The sequence below is a fragment of the Phoca vitulina genome, unplaced genomic scaffold, assembly GCF_004348235.1.
Source record: "Phoca vitulina isolate PV1807 unplaced genomic scaffold, GSC_HSeal_1.0 scaffold45, whole genome shotgun sequence".
In the NCBI taxonomy this organism is placed as follows: domain Eukaryota; kingdom Metazoa; phylum Chordata; class Mammalia; order Carnivora; family Phocidae; genus Phoca; species Phoca vitulina.
The window spans coordinates 8,554,923-8,574,051 of NW_022589748.1; the positions used below are offsets into that span (position 1 = coordinate 8,554,923).

At 40.9% G+C, this 19,129-nt stretch overlaps 1 protein-coding gene across 3 annotated transcripts in view; it reads right to left on the reverse strand.

The window, feature by feature from the left end:
- TPST1 (tyrosylprotein sulfotransferase 1) overlaps positions 1-18,769 on the reverse strand; it is a 155,055-nt gene extending 136,286 nt beyond the window's left edge. For 2 of the 3 annotated variants that reach the window (XM_032430956.1, XM_032430953.1), the window contains exon 1: positions 18,577-18,769. The gene's annotated coding sequence lies outside the window, so the exon portion shown is untranslated. Of the gene's footprint in view, positions 1-16,841; positions 16,871-18,576 lie in introns of all 3 variants that reach the window. The other variant, XM_032430954.1, reaches the window with a different exon arrangement.
- Positions 18,770-19,129: the final 360 nt, after the last annotated feature.

Sequence of the window (19,129 nt, forward strand, 5' to 3'; positions counted from 1 at the left end):
GGCAAAACACCTGGAGGGAGATAGGGAAACAATGATCTAAAAAACACTTGGGGCACACTGGGTGGAGATTATTCACTCTTCTCAGAGAGCATCCCTGAAAGGCAGCGTTCAGAGATGCCTCTCCAGGAACAAAGAAGCCGGCTGGTGCCATTTCTCACCCTCACCCCTCAGCATAATCAGAGACATCTTTGGACAGGAAGCAGAGCAGCGCCAACACAAGCTACCTCTCTTGCTTACCCCACACCCCTGCTTTCGGCCAGGACTGCCCTTCTCAGTCAAACATTCCTCACTACCAGTGTGGCAGGCCTCTCCCTCAGAAGACCAGCACAAGCCCCTGCATACATCACATCTCTAAAGCTTGGAGTTTTAAAGCACGGAGAGCACTGTGCTGCTCTTACAGAGAAAGCAGGCAGAAAACCCAGAAGTAGAAAGCATGGAAAGAGCAATCTGAAAAATGCTTGGGGCACACAGGGGGTTAGTATTTGCAATTCTAGGGAGTGCTTCCCTGAGAGGTAATGTTCATGGAGATGCCTCTCCAGGAACAAAGGAGCTGGCAGGCACCATTTCCCTCCCCTGCCCCTCAGCACAAACACAGAGCCACTGGCGGGAAACAGCACAGAGCAGACCCTGGCTGCCTAACTTGATTACACCAAGCCTTACCTCCCCGTGCTCTGGCAGGACTGCTCTTCTTGGTCAAGCTTGCCTCAGTCCCAGTCCCTCCAGAAGACTACACAAACTCCTACCCACATCATGACTCCCAACCAGCGAGTTCTGCAGGGCCTCAGTTTTAGAGGAGTTGTCAGGTCTCATTTCACAAGCAGAACAGAGGACACCTAGTTAAAACCTGCCACATTCAGGCCAAGGAACAAACACCGTCCACAACAGGCAAGGAGAGTCTGCAGACAAATGGCCTGGGGAAGGAAAAAGACTTCCAAACCCAGGAGGCAAAGACAACTCCCATCAAAGTCAACAAAAGCAGGCCAACACCAATTTTGTAATTAAATTTGCACAGTATAAAAAACCTTAAAAGCAGCAAGACAAAAGAAGTCTTTAACTTACAAGGGAAGACCCACCCACAAGGCTAGCTGGAGATTTCTCCACAGAAACTTGGCAAGCGAGCAGAGAGGGGCATGTTATATTCAAAGTGCTGAATGGGAAAAATCTACAACCAAGAATACTATATCCAACAAGGCTATCATTCAGAATAGGAGAGATAAAGAATTTCCCAAACAAAAATTAGAGGAGTTTGTAACCACTAAACCAGCACTGCAGGAAATATTAAAAGGGACTCTAAGTGGAAAGGAAAGACCAAAAGTGACAAAGACAAGAAAAGATCAGAGGAAATCTCCAGAAACAACAAAACAAGTAATAAAATGGCAACAAATATCTATCTATCAATAATTACTTTGATATAGCAGCATTATTGACAAGAGCCAAACTATGGAAAAAGTCTAAGTGTCCACTGACAAATGAATGGATAAAGAAGATGTGGTACAGGGGCGCCTGGGTGGCTCAGTCGTTAAGTGTCTGCCTTCGGCTCAGGTCATGGTCCCAGGGTCCTGGGATCGAGCCCCGCGTCCCGCTCCCTGCTCCGCGGGAAGCCTGCTTCTCCCTCTCCCACTCCCCCTGCTTGTGCTCCCTCTCTCGCTGTGTCTCTCTCTGTCAAATAAATAAATAAAATCTTTAAAAAAAAAAAAAAAGAAGAAGATGTGGTACACACACACACACACACACGAATATTACTCAGCCATCAAAAAGAATGAAATCTTGCCATTTGCAATGATGTGGATGGAACCAGAGAGCATAATGTCTATGAAATAAGTCAGAGAAAGACAAATACCATATGACTTCACTCATATGTGGAATTTAAGAAACAAAACAAATGAACATATGGGAAGGGGAAAAAAAAAAGAGAGAGGGAAGTAACCGTAAGAGACTCTTAGCGATAGAGAACAAACTGAGGTTGATGGAGGGGGATGGGCTAGATGGATGATGGGTATTAAGGAGGGCACTTGTTATGATGAGCACTGGGTATTATATTTAAGTCATGAATCACTGAATTCTACTTCTGAAGCCAATATCACAATATATGTTAACTGACTAGAATTTAAATAAAAATTTGAGGAAAAAAATTACTTTGAATGTAAATGGACTACATGCTCCAATCAAAAGACAAAGGGTGTCAGAATGGATAAAAAAACAAGACCCATCTGGGGGAACTTGGGTGGCTCAGCTGGTTGACATCCAACTCTTGGTTTCGGCTCAGATCGTGATCTTAAGGGTCGTGGGGTCAAGCCCCAAGTCGGGATCCTGCTCAGCAGGGAGTCTGCTTGAAAATTCTCTCTCTTGGGGCGCCTGGGTGGCTCAGTCATTAAATGTCTGCCTTTGGCTCAGGTCATGATTCCAGGGTCCTGGGATCGAGGCCCACATCGGGCTCCCTGCTCAGCGGGAAGCCTGCTTCTCCCTCTCCCACTCCTCCTGCTTGTGTTCCCTCTCTCGCTGTTTCTCTGTCAAATAAATAAATAAAATCTTTAAAATAAAAAAAGAAAATTCTCTCTCTCAAATAAATAAACCTTAAAAAGACAAACAACAAAGAAATCAAAAACAAAACAAAACAAAAACAAGACCCATCTGTATGCTGCCTTACAAGGGACTCATTTTAGACCTAAATACACCTGCAGATTGAAAGTGAGAGGGTGGAGAAATATTTATCATGCAAATGAATGTCAAAAGAAAGCCAGAATAGCAATACTTATATTGGACAAACTAGACTTTGAAACAAAGATTGTAAAAAGATATGAAGGGCATTATATAATCATAAAGGGGACAATCCAACAAGAAGATATAACAATTGTAAATATTTATGCATCCAACATGGGAACACCAAAGTACATACACACATAAAGGAACTAATTGATAGTAATGCAATACTACTACAAGCCTTTAACAACTCACATCAATGGATAGATAATTGAAACAGAAAATAAAGAAGGAAACAATGGCTTTGAATGACACACTGCACCAGATGAACATAACAGACATATTCAGAACATTTTATCCTAAAACAACAGAATACACATTCCTTTTTGTGTACATGGGAAATTCTCCAGAGTAGGTCACATATTAGGTCATAAAACAGGCCTCAACAAATACAAAAAGACTGAAATCATACCATGCACCTTTTCAGACCACAACACTATTAAACTAGAAGTCAGCCACAAGAAAAAGTCTGGAAAGACCACATATACATGCAGGTTAAACAACATGCTACTAAAACAATGAATGGGTCAACCAAAAAATAAAAGAAGAAATTAAAAAACAAAAACATGGAAACAAATGAAAATGAAAACACAACAGTCCAAAACCTTTGGGATGCAGCAAAAGCAGTGCTAAGAGGGAAGTGTACATCAACACAGGCCTACCTCAAGAAGAAAAATCTCAAATAAACAACATACCCTTACACCTAAAGGAGCTAGAAAAAGAACAAACGAAGCCTAAAGCCAGCAGAAGGAATGAAATAATAAAGATGAGAGGGGCGCCTGGGTGGCTGAGTCGGTTAAACATCTGCCTTTGGCTCAGGTCATGATCCCGGAGTCCTGGGATCGAGCCCCACATCAGGCTCCCTGCTTAGTGGGGAGTCTGCTTCTCCCTCTCCCTCTGCCTCTCCCCCTTGCTCTTGCTCTCTCTCTCAAATAAATAAATAAATTTTTTAAAAGAAATAATAAAAATTAGAGCAAAAATAAGTGATATAGAAACTAAAAACACATAGAACAGATTGATTAAACTTGTTATTTGAAAAAAAAAATCAGTAAAATTGATAAGCCCTTGGCCAGACTTATCAAAAAGACAACAGGAAGGACCCAAATAAAATCATAAATGAGAGAGATCATAACCAACACAACAGCAATGCAACAATTGTATGAGGATATGCTAACAAACTGTACAACTTGGAAGAAATGGATAAATTCCTAAAAATATATAAACTACCAAAACTGGAATAGGAAGAAACAGAAAACTTGAACAGACTGATAATCAGCAAAGAAATTTAATCAATAATCAAAAAACTCCCAACAAACAAAAGTCCAGGGCCAAATGGCTTCAAAGGGGAATTCTACCAAACATTTAAAGAGTTCATACCTATTCTTCTCAAACTATTCCAAAAAGTAGAAAAGAAAGGAAAACTTCCAAATTCAGTCTATGAGGTCAGCATTACTCTGATACCAAAACCAGAGAAAGACCCCACCAAAGAAGATTAAGTACAGGCCAATATCCCTGATGAATACAGATGTGAAAATTCTTTTTTTTTTTTTTTTAAGATTTATTTATTTTGGAATGAAAGTGCACATGTGCATGCGTGAGCAGGGGGAGGGACAGAGAGAGAGGGAAAGAATCTCAAGCAGACTCCCCACTGAACACAGAGCCCAATGCGGGGCTCAATCCCACAATCCTGAGATCATGACCTGAGCCAAAATCAAGAGTCAGACACTCAACTGACTGAGCCACCCCAGGTGCCCTGATGTAGAAATTCTTTTTTTTTTTTTTTTTTAAAGATTTTATTTATTTATTTGACAGAGAGAGACATAGTGAGAGCAGGAACACAAGCAGGGGGAGTAGGAGAGGGAGAAGCAGGCCTCCCGCGGAGCAGGGAGCCCGATGTGGGACTCGATCCCAGGACCCTGGGATCATGACCTGAGCCGAAGGCAGACGCTTAACGACTGAGCCACCCAGGCGCCCTGATGTAGAAATTCTTTAAGATTTTATTTATTTATTTGAGAGGGGCAGAGGGAGAGGGAGAAGCAGACTTCCCACTGAGCAGGGAGGCTGACACAGGGCTCCATCCCAGGACCCCAGGATCCTGACCTGAGCTGAAGGCAGATGCTTAACCGACTGAGCCACCCAGGCAACCCCTCATGTAAAAAAATTTCTTTTTTTAAGACTTTATTTGACAGAGAGAGAGAGCAAGAGAGCACAAGCAGGGAAAGCAGCAGAGGGAGAGGGAGAAGCAAGCTCCCACTGAGCAGGGAGCCCAATCCCAGGACCCTGGGATCATGACCTGAGCCAAAGGCAGGCTCTTAACCAACTGAACTACCCAGGCACCCCCGGATGTAAAATTTCTTAATAAACTACTAGCAAACTGAATCCAACAATACATTAAAAAATCATTCACCGAGATCAAGTGGAATTTACTCCTGGGCTGCCAGCATAGTTCAATATTCACAAATCAATCAACGAGATACATCACATTAATTTAAAAAAAGGGGTAAGAACCATATAATCATTTCAATAGTTGCAGAAAAAGCATCTGACACAGTACAATATCTGTTTATAATAAAAACCCTCAACAAAGTAGGTTTAGAGGAAACATACCCCAACATAATAAGGACCATATATGAAAAAAAAAACATAGCTAATATAATTCTCAATGGGGGAAAAACACAGCTTTTCCTCTACAGTCAAGAACAAAACAGGGATGTCCACTCTCACCACTGTTATTTAACATAGTGCTGCAAGTCCTAGCCTCAGCAATCAGACAACAAAAAGAAATAAAGGGCATCCAAATTGGCAAAGAAGAAGTAAAACTTTCACTATTTGCAGATGACATGATACTCTATACAGAAAACCTGAAAGACTCCACCCAAAAACTGCAAGAACTGAAAAATGAATTCAGTAAAGTTGTAGGATACAAAATCAATGTACAGAAATTTGTTGCATTTCTATACAACAATAATGAAGCAGCAGAAAGAGAAATTAAGGAATCAATCCCATTTACAATTACACCAAAGACAATAAGATACCCAGGAAGAAACCTAAACAAAGAGGTGAAAGACCTGTACTCTAAAAACTATAAAACACTGATGAAATAAATTGAAGATGACACCAAGAAATGGAAAGACATTCCATGCTCATGGATTGGAAGGACAAATATTGTTAAAATGTCTATACTACCCAAAGCAATATAAAGCTTTAAGGCAATGCCTATCAAAATACCACCAGCATTTTTCACAGAACTAGAACAAACAATCCTAAAATTTGCATGGAACCACAAAAGACCCCTAGTGGCCAAAGCAATCCTGAAAAAAGAAAAGCAAACCTGGAGGCTCACAATTCCAGACTTCAAGTTATATTAAAAGCTGTAGTGATCAAAAGAATATGGTAATGGAACAAAATAAAAAACGCAAAAATGAACCCACAACTATATGGTCAATTAATCTTCAACAAAGCAGCAAATAACACCCAATTAGAAAAAAGTCTCTTAAACAAATGGTGTTGAGAATACTGGACAGCAATATTCAAAAGACTGAAACTGGACCACTCTCCTACACCAAACACAAAAATAAATTCAAAATGGATTAAAGACCAAAAATAAGAATTGAAACCATAAAAATCCTAGAGAACACAGACAGCAACCTCTTTGACACTGCCATAGCAACTTCTTTCTAGATATGTCTCCTGAGGCAAGGGAAACGAAAGCGAAAAAGAAGTATTGGGACTTCATCAAAATAAAAAGCTTCTATAAAGTGAAGGAAACAATCAACAAAACTAAAAGGCAACCTGCAGAATGGGAGAAGATATTTGCAAATGACATATCCAATAAAGGATTAGTATCCAAAATATACAAAGAATTTATAAAACTCAACACCCAAAAAATGAATAATCCAATTAAAAAATGGGCAGAAGACACAAACATTTTTCCAAAGAAGACATAGAGATGGCCAAACGACACGAGAAGATGCTCAACATCACTCATCATCAGGGAAATACAAACCAAAACAACAATAAGATATCACCTCACACCTGTCAGGATGGCTAAAATAGAAAACACAAAAAACAACAGGTGTTGGCAAGGATGTGGAAAAAGAACCCTCTTGCACTATTGGTAGGAATGCAAACTAGCACAGCCACTCTGGAAAACAGTACAGAGTTTCCTCAAAAAGATAAAAACAGATCTACCCTACAATCCAGCCATCACACTATTAGGTATTTACCCAAAGAATACAAAAACACTAATTCGAAAGGATACATGCACCCCAATGTTTATAGCAGCATTATTTACAATAGCCAAATTATGAAAACAGCCCAAGTGTCCATCGACTGATGAACAGATAAGGAAGATGTGGTGTGTGTGTGTGTGTGTGTGTGTATAAGATAATACACATAATGGAATATCACTCAGCCATCAAAAAGAATGAAATCTTCCATTTGCAATGATGTGGATGGACCAAGAGAGTATTATGTCAAGTGAAGTAAGTCAGTCAGAGAAAGACAAATACCATATGATTGCATGCATATGTGGAATTTAAGAAACAAAACAAACGAGCAAAGAGAAAAAAAGAGAGAGGGAGACAAACCAAGAAAGAGACTCTTAACTACAGAAAACAAACTGATGGTTACCAGAGGGGAGGTGGGTGCAGGGATGGGTTGAATACGTGATGAGGATTAAGGAGTGCACTTGCTGTGGGCGCCTGGGTGGCTCAGTTGGTTAAGCGACTGCCTTCGGCTCAGGTCATGATCCTGGAGTCCCTGGATCGAGTCCCGCATCGGGCTCCCTGCTCGGCAGGGAGTCTGCTTCTCCCTCTGACCCTCCCCCCTCTCATGTGCTTGCTCTCTCTCATTCTCTCTCTCTCAAATAAATAAATTTAAAAAAAAAAAAAAATCTTTAAAAAAAAAAAAAAAAAAAAGGAGTGCACTTGCTGTGATGAGCACCGGGTGTTGCATGGAAGTGTTGAATCACTATATTGTACACCTGAAACTAATATTACACTGTATATTAACTAAGTTGAATTTGAATAAAAACTTCTTTAAAAATCACCCAAATATATGTTTCCTACAGGATATACTTTAGATTCAATGACCAAATGGGCTGAAAGCAAAAGAAGAGGAAAAGATACACCACACACCATAATGAAAAGACTCTGCAGTAGCTATACTAACATTGTATACAATGCACTTTAAGATAAAAATTGTTACTAGAGACAAAGGGCACTATATAATTATAAAAACTGAAATCCATCAAGAAGATATAGAAATTATAAATACATATGCACCTAACAACAGAACTTCTAAACACAAGAGGCAAAAAATGACAGCTGAAGGGAGAAAGAGATAATTCTACAACAATATTTGGAGAATTTATTACTCTATTTTTGATATCAGATAAAGCAACCAGACAAAACATCATCAAGGAAAGAGACTTGAACAATACTACAAGCCAACTAGACTTAGCAAACATCTATAAAACAGTCTAGGCTTCACATCATTTTCACATGCACATAGAACATTCCCTAGGCCATAAACAAATCTCAATAAATGTAAAGGACTGAAATCATACAAAGTACATTCTCCAACCAAAATAGAATAAAATTAGAAAATATCAGGTAAAATATTTGAGAAATTTGCAAGTATGTGAAAATTTATAGAACATTCTCCTAAATAACCAATAAGCCACAGAAGAAATACCAAGGGAAGTTAAGCAACACTTTGAGATAAAAACACAAAACTTAAGCGATGTAGCAAAAGCAGCAAGAGCTATGCCATAAGGGAAATTTATAGTGTAAATACCTATAAAAAAGAAAATCTCAAATCAACCTGTTGTACACCTTAAATTTACACAATGTTATATGTCAATTATATGTAAACTTAAAAAATAAAATCTTAAAAAATTTAAAACTTTAAAAGTTAAAAAGACCTCAAATCAACAACCTAACCATTCACCTTAAGAAACCAGAAAAAAGGGGCACTTTGGTGGCTCAGTCAGTTAAGTGTCAGACTCTTGATTACAGCTCAGGTCATGAACTCAGGGTTGTGAGATCAAGCCACACATCAGGCTCCACATTCAATAGGGAGTCTCCTTGAGAGTCTCTCCCTCTCCTTCTGCCCCTCCCCCTGCTTGCACACACATGTGCTCTCTCTCAAATAAATAAATCTTTTTTAAAAAAACAGAAAAAGAAGAGTAAACTAAACCCAACGCCAGTAGACAGAAGGAATTAATTAGACTACAGTGAAATAAATACAATAGAGAAAAAAGAGTAAAGAAAATCAACAAAATAAAAAGCTGGTTCTTTGAAAAGATCAACAGAATTAACAATCTTAGATTTAACAAGAAAAAAAAGAGAACACTCAAATTACTAAAATCAGTAATTACTACCAACCTTACATAAATAAAAATTATTATAAAGAATTATAGGGAATACCATAAACAACTGTAATCAAATAAATTATATAACTAGATGAAGTGGACAAAGTCCTAGAAGACACAAAGTACTAAAATCAATTCACAAAGAAATGCTCTGAATAAAGCCATAACAAGTAAAGAAAAGTCTAATATCAAATGGCTTCACTAGTGGATTCTACCAAACCTTAAGAATGAACACCAATCCTTAACAAACTCTTCCAAAGTATAGAAGAGATGGGAACACTTCCCAATTTATTCTATGAGGCCAGTTTTCCCTGATTCCAAAACCAAAGACACTGCAAGAAAACTACAAACATATATTTATTTATATAAATGCAAAAATCCTGAGTAAATGTCAGCAAATCAAATCCAGAAACATACATAAAGGATGACCATACATAAACCATGAGCAAGGGTGGATTGTCCCAACCATGTAAGATTGTTTCAACATATGAAAATCAACTAATGTCATACACCATATTAATAAATGACAAAAAGCACACAATCATCTCAATAGAAACTGAAAAAGCACTTAACAAAATCCAACACTTGTTCATGATAATCACAAAGAATAAGTCAGAAATAGAGGAGAACATCAACAACATGAAAAAGGACATCTAAGAAAACTCACAGCTAACTTCACACTTAATGATTACCCCACAAGACTGGATGTCTTCTCTCACCATTTCTATTCAATATTGCATAGGAGGTTCTAGCCAACACAATTTCTAGCCAAAAATTAAAAGGTATCCACATTGGAAGGAAAAAGTGAAACTATCTCTTACCAAAGATGATATATCATGTATCTATAAATTCCTAATAACTCATTAAAATAACTATCAGAACTGCTGAATGAGTTAGGGATGTTTGTAAGATACAGGACTAATATACAGAATTCAACTGTATTTCTACATATTAACAATAATGATCCAAAAATGGAATTAAGAAGACAATTCCATTTATAATAGCATCAAAAGAATAAAATATTAAAAAACAAATTTTACCAAAAATAATGCAAGACTTGTACATGGAAAACTAGAAGACGTTACTGAAAGAAATTTAAGATCTAAATAAATGGGGGTGCCTGGGTGGCTCAGTTGGTTAAGCGCCTGCCTTTGGCTCAGGTCATGGTCTCAAGGTGTTGGGATCAAGCCCCACATGGGGCTCCCTACTCAGCGGGGACTCTGCTTCTCCTTCTCCCTTTGCCTCTCTCCCCACTCATGTGCTTGCACTCATGCTCTCTCTCGCTCTCAAATAAATAAAATCTTAAAGAAAGAGATCTAAACAAATGAAAAGACATTTCATGTTCATGGACTGGAAGACTAATACCGTTAAGATAGCAATATTCCTCAACTTGATCTACAGGGTCAATGCAATCCCTGCCAAAATTCCAACTGGAGAAAGGTGCCAAGGTAATTCAGAGGAGGAAAGAATAGTTTTTTCAACACATGGTGCTAAGATAACTGAACATCTAAAGCAAAAACATGAAGTTAGACCCCTATCTTACACTATATACAAAATTCACAAAAAAGATCAAACACCTAAATGTAAGAGCTGAAACTCTAATGCTCTTGGAAGAAAACATAAGATTAAGTCTTCATGACCCTGAATCAGGCAATGGTTTCTTTTTTTTTTTTTTTTAGTTTTTTTTTTAATTTTTTTATTGTTATGTTAATCCCCATACATTACATCATTAGTTTTAGATGTAGTGTTCCATGATTCATTGTTTGTGCATAACACCCAGTGCTCCATGCAGAACGTGCCCTCCTCAATACCCATCACCAGGCTAACCCATCCTCCCACCCCCCTCCCCTCTAGAACCCTCAGTTTGTTTCTCAGAGTCCATCGTCTCTCATGGTTCTTCCAGGCAATGGTTTCTTAAATATGAAGTCTAAAGGGGGTGCCTGACTGGCTCAGCTGCTGGAACATGTGACTCTTGATCTTGGGGTTGTGACTTCAAGCCCCATGTTAGGCATGGAGCCTACTTAAAACAACAACAACAAAAGAAATCTAAAGCATAAGCAAGAAAAGAAAACATAAATAAATTGAAGTTCACAAAATTAAAAACCTCTGTGCTTGAAAGGACACCATCAAGAAAGTGAAATGACACTGACAGAACGGGACATCTGTATTTGCAAATTATATAGTTGATTAAGTATCTAGAATATATAAAGACATAACAATAAAAAGACTACTTAATTTTAAAATGGTCAAAGGAATAGAGATTTCCCCAAATATATACAAATAGCCAAAAAGTACATGAAAAGATGCTCAACATCATTACCCATCAGGGAAATGCAATCAAAACCACAAAATATTACTTCATCCCATTAGGATGGCTAGAATCAAAGAGTCAGATAATAACAAGTGTTAGCGAGGAAGCTAAGAAATTGGAACCTTCATACACTGCTGGCAGAAATATGAAATGGGGCAGCCACTTCGGAAAACAATCTGGCAATTCCTCAAAATGTTGGACTTAGGGTTCTAGAATTACCATATGACCAGCAATTCATGTCCACACAAAAACTTGAACTCAAATGTTCATAGCAGCATTATTCATAATATCCAAAAAGTGGAAACAATCTAAACACTCATCAACTGATTAATGGACGAGTAAAAAGCATTATGTCTATAAAACAGAATATTATTCAGCGATACAAAGAAACCAGCACATGGAAGAACATTGAAAAGAACATTATGCTAAGTGAAAGAAACCAGTAACAAAAGAGTATATATTGTATTTTTACATTTACATGAAATGTCTAGAACAGGCAAATCTACAGAGACAGAAAATAGATCAGTAGTTGCCTAGAGATGGAGTGGGACAGTTGGGAGTAACAGGTAAGGAGTATGCAGTTTCTTTGTGGGGTAATGAAAATGTTCTAAAATTGACTGTAGTAATGAATGCACAACTCTGTAAATACACTACAAAATTTCATACCTAAAATGGGCAAATGTATGGTATGTGACATAACTCAATAAAGCTGCTACCAAAAAAAAAAAAAAGTAGGCTGGGACCTATGCACTAAACCTCTTGGGGTGACTGCTTACTAAAACCAAAGATTTAAATAGGATTCACAGTCTCGGGGCGCCTGGGTGGCTCAGTCGTTAAGCGTCTGCCTTCGGCTCAGGTCATGATCCCAGGGTCCTGGGATCGAGCCCCACATCGGGCTCTCTGTTCAGCGGGGAGCCTGCTTCTCCCTCTCCCACTCCCCCTGCTTGTGCTCCGCCTCTCGCCGTGTCTCTCTCTGTCAAATAAATAAATAAAATCTTTAAAAAAAAAAAAATAGGATTCACAGTCTCAAACAAAATATCAAAAATGTCCAAGATATAATCAAAAGTCAATAATCATACCAAGAATCAGGAAAATACAACTTGAATAAAAAAGACAATTAACATATACTAATACCACACATGAATCAAATGTCAGAATTACCTGACACGGATTTTAAAGTAGCCATCATGCTTTAATGAGCAATGATCTACTACTGAAACAAACAACAAAATAAAGTTTACCAGAAATAACAGATACAGAAGAGAATCAAATGGAAATTACAGAACTGAAAAATAACCCAAACAAAAAGTCAATAGATGGGGTGCCTGGGTGGCTCAGCTGGTTAAGCAACTGCCTTCAAGCCCCGTGTTGGGCTCCTTGCTCCTTGGGGAGCCTGCTTCCTCCCTCTGCCTACCAGCGGCTCCCCCTGCTTGTGCTCTCTCTCTCTCTCTCTGTCAAATAAATAAATAAAATCTTAAAAAAAAAAAGTCAATAGATGGGCTCAATCACAGATTGAATACAAGAGAAAAACAAGTGAAGTTGAAACTGGAAGTAGAACAACAGGAATTACCCAATCTAAACAAAAGAAGAAAAAAATGTCTCATGCACTGTAGGACAGTAACAAAAGATCTAAGAGTTGTATTCTCACAGTCACAGAAAGAAAGGAAAGAGAGCGGCCGAAAAATTATTCTAAAACAAAAAGGAAAGAAAAAAAAAGGAAAATTTATACTAAAAATCGTTGAAACATCCAAAATGGCAAAAGACATAAACTTACAGTTCAAAAAGCTAATAGAGGGGCGCCTGGCTGACTCACTCAGTAGAGCATGGAACTCTTGATCTCAGGGTTGTGAGTTCAAGCCCCACATTGGGCATGGAGCCTACTTAAAAAAATATTAATTAAAAAAGAAAAAGCTAAGAACTCCAAATAGGACAAGCCCAAACAAATTCATGCCAAGACATATCATAATTAAACTTCTGAAAACTAAGGACAAAGAAAAAGCCTTTAAAGCAGCCAGGGAGAGGGATGCCTGGGTGGTTCAGTTGGTTAAGCGTCTGCCTTTGGCTCAGGTCATGAACCCAGGGTCCTGGGATAGAGTCCCGCATTGGGCCCCTTGGCTCAGCGGGGAGCCTGCCTTTCCCTCTGCCTGCCGCTCCCCCTGCTTGTGCTCTCTCTCTCTCTGACAAATAAATAAAATCTTTTAAAAAATCAATAAATAAAATAAAACAAAATAAAGCAGCCAAGGAGAAAGGATACATCACCTATAGGGAAACATAAATTCCAATGACAGAGGATTCCTCACCTAAAATCATGGAGGTCTGAAGAAGGTAGCACACCATTTTCAAATGCTAAAAGTAAGGAACCGTCAACCACAAATTCTATAAAGAGAAACAGCTGACAAAAATCTTAAAACTAAAGAACAAAAGAAGACAACTCTATAGTTTATATCTTAGTTCTAACTTACTACAAAATATACGGTACCATTATATGAGGTTTTTCTTCTAACAGTAATTAAATATTTGGGAATTACAGATTCCCCCCTCACCAATACCAATGCCAATGAGATTCATGTATGTAGATAGCTTAATGCATATTCCCTACTTTCTTAATTCTCTTAAAAAGAAATAGTTCTTCCACTGTTCAAGATCTTTTATCAATTTTACAGTTTTTGTTCTACTTGAAAATTCCGAAGCTTGTAAGCCTAAAATCAGAGCTATTTGTTTAAAAAAGATGGAAGATATATATGTCTCAACCATCCATAAAGTCTATTTTAAATAGTATCTACTAAAGAGGAAGCCTGAATGAACCTCTATAATCATGTACTAGCTTAGCCAGGTTAAAAGCCAAATCATAAGAGCAAATACTTATCTTAATCCACTCTAATTTATTACAAGTGTGTGTTTTTAAACAAGAATGACCATGCAAGTATGACTAGTGACCTGTTAATCAGTCAAGAAAGAAACAGATGGTCATCTTGCAAAACCGTGAATTCAAGATCTGTTTTACATTATTTACCAACTGATCCATTCAGCTAATTTTTATCAAGTTTTAAAAATATACTAAGTACTGTACAAGGCAGTGACAAAGAGATAAATAAGGTATTACAATACTGTGATATAAGAATTATTACAGAATATAAATTAGGTCTTCATCCCTGGCTCCTGACACAGAGCTCCTAAAACCCTTGGAATTTCTTGATGGGGTGAGAGGAGCATCTTTTGTTACTCATAATAAGCCCCTTTCAACCATATCTTGGAGGATGGGGGCTGGTTGCCAGAAGAACCAACCCCTGACTTCAGGATGGGGTAAAAGGGTTGCAGATCGAGTTTATCACCAACAACCAATGATTACGCCTACATAATGAAGCCTCCATAAAAATCCTAACTGAAGGGATTCAGAGAGCTTCTGGGTTGGTGAACACATGGAGGTGCCGGGAGGATGGTGCCCCCAGGGAAAGCTCATGGAGGCTCCATGCCCCTTCCCACATATTTTGCCCTAGGCATCTCTTCCATTTGCTGTTCCTGAGTTATATCCTTTATAATAAGCAGGTAATGGTTAAGTAAAGAGCTTTCCGGAGTTCTGTGAGTCATTACAGCAAATTATTGACCTGAGGAGGGGGTTGTGGGAAGCCCCAATTTATAGCCAGTTGGTCAAAAGTACACATCACAACCTGGGACTTGCAACTAGCATAGCAGTGGGGTATGGAGGAGGTGGGTGGGGGCTAAGTTCATCTGTGTGGTCTGCTCTAACTCCAGGTAGGTAGTTGTCATGACTGGGTTAAATTGTAGGACACCCAATAGGTGTCTGGACAGTTGGAGAACTGTAGGGGGAAAGCCCACATATTTGCTGTCAGAAGGGTCGTGAGTTGTGCAGAAGAAACAGCTGGCACGGTCCTAGACCTCAAGGAATTCCTAGTCGTGACAAGAATGGGCCCACGAGAAATAATTTAAATAAAATGGTATGTACTTTAACAGGTACATATACCAAGTGCCAAGAAAGTAAGCAACTAACCGTGCCAACAAAAATGACATTTATCCTAATTTTTAACTGATGAGTTAAATACTGTAATTCCTCAGGGTTCTATCAGTTCCTCCTCAAGCTCTCAGTTCAGTTCTCAGTCCTAGCTGCATATTACCGTCACATGGGAAGCATGTTTTTAATTTTTTTTTTTTTAAGATTTTATTTATTTGAGAGAGCACAAGCAGAGGGGGTGGAAAGGAGGAGACTCCCCACTGAGCAGGAGCCTAATGTGGAGCTCGATCCCAGGACCCCCGAGATCATGACCTGAGCTGAAGGCAGACACTTAACCGAATGAGCCACCCAGGTGCCCAGGGAAGCATTTTTTAAATGACAAGGTCTGGCCCCACACCAAACCAACGGAATCAGAATCTCTGTGAAAGCCTTCATCCCCTCATCCTTAACCTTTAAAAGCTCCCCAGGTGGTTTTAAAGTAGTGCCTGCGTAAATGAATGAATGAATGAAGTAGTGCTTGGATTGGAAATGACCATCTCTGGGAAAAACATAAACCCAGGCCTCAACCAATCTCCTGGCAGTGAGGAGAGAAAGAAAAAGATTTCAGGTAGACAATATGAGCAAAGACAGACTGACTGTGAGGAGAGAAGAGGATTCTAAGGTTTCTAGGGTGAAGGCCTAAAATAGGAAACGGAGTATTTATATGTGCTTGAGGGGGCTATGTGAGTAGAGGGAAGGGAAAGAAAAAGATAACCAAGTTTGGAGTACTCAGTATCCAAGTTTAGTTATCCACAAGATAGATGAAAATAAAGAACACGTGAAACTCAAGAAAAATGGGGACTGAATACACATCTTTGAAAACCGTAAGTATACAGGTGCTATTCGAAGCCATGATAGAAGTGTAATCACACAAGGAAATTAGAGAACAGAGAAAAGAGCAAAAACTGAAACTCTAAGGAAGACCACACTAATCAGAGAAAATGAAAAAAGAGGGAAGCATCAAGAGAAGGTTTTTTGTTTTTGTTCTGGAAGGTATAAACCTGACCATACACGCAGGAGGAGAAAAAAATGAGAATATAGAGGAGATCAAAGATGTTAGCCTTAGAAAGGAGGGCCTTTTTTCCTCTGGTAAAAGGAAAGGAGATCAGAAATCAGACAGGCATAGACACACAGAAAAATGATAGACCCTTACTAGTTCAGGGCTAAAGTCCACCAATTTCTTCTGTGAATTTTCTGCTTATTGCAAAATAAGCAATGAAGAAATATCAAGAGTAGGACAAAGAGAGGAGAACGGTAAAAATCTATAAAAAGCCATTCAGGTTTTAGTACATAAGAATATCCTATGGGGTAAATCAAAGGATCTCCAGCCAGTATGAGTAAAGTCAGAATCCAGAAGTCTAGAACAGCACCAGCAGCTCACTTACATGATTTTCTCCAGTCTGCTCTGGAGATCCTAGGAGAAGAAAAAGCAACTGTTTAGATTCATCCTGGCTTGTAGACCATTAAAGCAAATGTGGCAAGAATGGGCTGAGGCCAGTAACATTGTTTTTATAATTTTGAAAAGTCAAACTTATTTCACTTTAAAAAATATGTAGCTACTTCCTCTGATTGCCAGAAAGAGTGTTGGGGAAAGGGAGAGATAATTACTCTCTCACTCTTACAGAACTTGTTAGAACTTTCACTCCTAAGCATTTTTGATCCCTCTAGCATCTGATTCCAAGAATTCTAAACCCGATTCCCCTAGGCTCTTTTTTTTTTTTTTTTTTTTTTATTTATTTATTTGACAGAGACAGCAAGAGAGGGAACACAAGCAGGGGGAGTGGGAGAGGGAGAAGCAGGCTTCCCGCCGAGCAGGGAGCCCGATGTGGGGGTCGATCCCAGGACCCTGGGATCATGACCTGAGCTGAAGGCAGACGCTTAACGACTGAGCCACCCAGGCGCCCCTCCCCTAGGCTCTTAAAGGATGAAAATTCACTGCAGAATTGTACTATCCAGCTGAGAGATAAACAAGTAAAACATTTCTTACATACAATGTTATTAGTTTGAAGGGGGGGGTGATAAGGGAATAATTACATTGTGAAGTTCCCTAAGAATCCTTTACAAAGCCAATTAACATAAAACAATATTTGACACAAAAATAGCAAAATTCACTTTTTTTCTTCTGAATAAATGCAGTGAGTAAAAACTGACAATTTAATCTCTTTCTCACACTTGGGAGTTCAATAATTTGTTCTGCCATCTTCCATACCACTCTTCCAACAGTGGATCCAACCCCTCTGGATACTGGACCTCTTGCTACCACCACCTGGAAGGAGGAAGAGACTAACACGCATAAGCACCCACTGTGTGGCAGGCCTACTGTGTGCGAGGTTCTGAGCAAGGCGCTTTACATGTTAACCGTGCAGCTCACTGAAAGACGAATTATGATGTTAAAACTATAGATCTGGTATTCAGGAGAGTATCAGAGTGTCTGAAGGTTTAAGTGTAAAGGAAAAGAAGTGGTTGATGAAAGTGAGGGGAGACGAGGTGAGCTGGTAGAGGAAGGCATCTGGGAGCAAAAGGGCAAAACCCAAGGGACATGGGGGTTGGGGGGGACGACTGAAAGGTACGGAGGATATGGCATTAAAAGGCAGGGATGAGGGTGATTCTGCGGAAGAGAAGCCCAGGTTTAAGTGAGGGCAAAAGTCTGATCTGATCCCGACGGGATGGACTGCGGGGGGCGGGGGGGGTTCATCCACGGAAGGCGCCCCGAAGGACTGCAGAGGCTGGGAAACGGTGCCAGCGCCGCGAAAGGAGAGGGGACGGAGAGGAGAGGGAAGGGAGCGAAGATGAGAGAGGAGGGGGCGGGGGGCCGACCACGGCGGGGGCTAGCGGGGTGACCGCGCAGCGGAGACCGGGAAACGCAGGCGCTGGGGGAAGGGGAGCGGGCGTGGGTGCAGCAGCCGGCCCGCCAGGGCGAGGGGCGCCGCGCTAGGGGGGCGGGGCTGGACAACTGGCCCGGGGCAGATGGGGAGATGTGGGGGCAGGAGGGGACGCTGGGCCAAGGGATGCCAGGACAGGGCCGGCCGGGGCCCGGAGCCAGGTGGGCGGCGACTGGAAGGCGGCGGGGCCGGGGCGGCGCTCCGAGCCAAGCCACAGCGAGCGCGGCGTCCCCCTTACCTGGGATGAGTGAGGAGCCGCCGCGCCGCCTCCCCAGCATCCTGCGCTCAGCCGCCTCTCCCACTGCCCTAGGTGGGGGCCATTCCGCCTGCCCCGGGAGCCCGCCCTCACCGCCAGGCGCCAGCTGCAGCCAGCCCGCCCCGCAGAGCAGCGCCGACGCGACCCGCGCCCGCGGCTGCCTCAGCAGCGACTCCCGCCGTCGCCGCCTCAGCGCCAGCCGCCAGCCTCGCAGGCGGGCCCGGGATCACACGTATGCAGCGATTGGTTGCTGCACGCCCGGCCCGGGCGATGTGTCGGCTCCTCTGATTGGTGGTTTTCCTAGCTACAGCTCGCGGGAGGCGGCATTCGGAGTAGCACCGGGTCCAGCAGGCGTTAAAGGGCGGGATGGGTCTGACGTCGCGGCCGGGTGGGGGTCCCTGCGTCCCCGCGCTCCCCACTAGGGCTCCGGAGCTGCCACCTGCCTGGACTGGTCGTTGCCCTAGCGACGGCGCGTTTGACCTAGCTTGGGGGGGGGGAACCGGGATGGTGTGCGGTCCACGCCGGCCCAACCCCT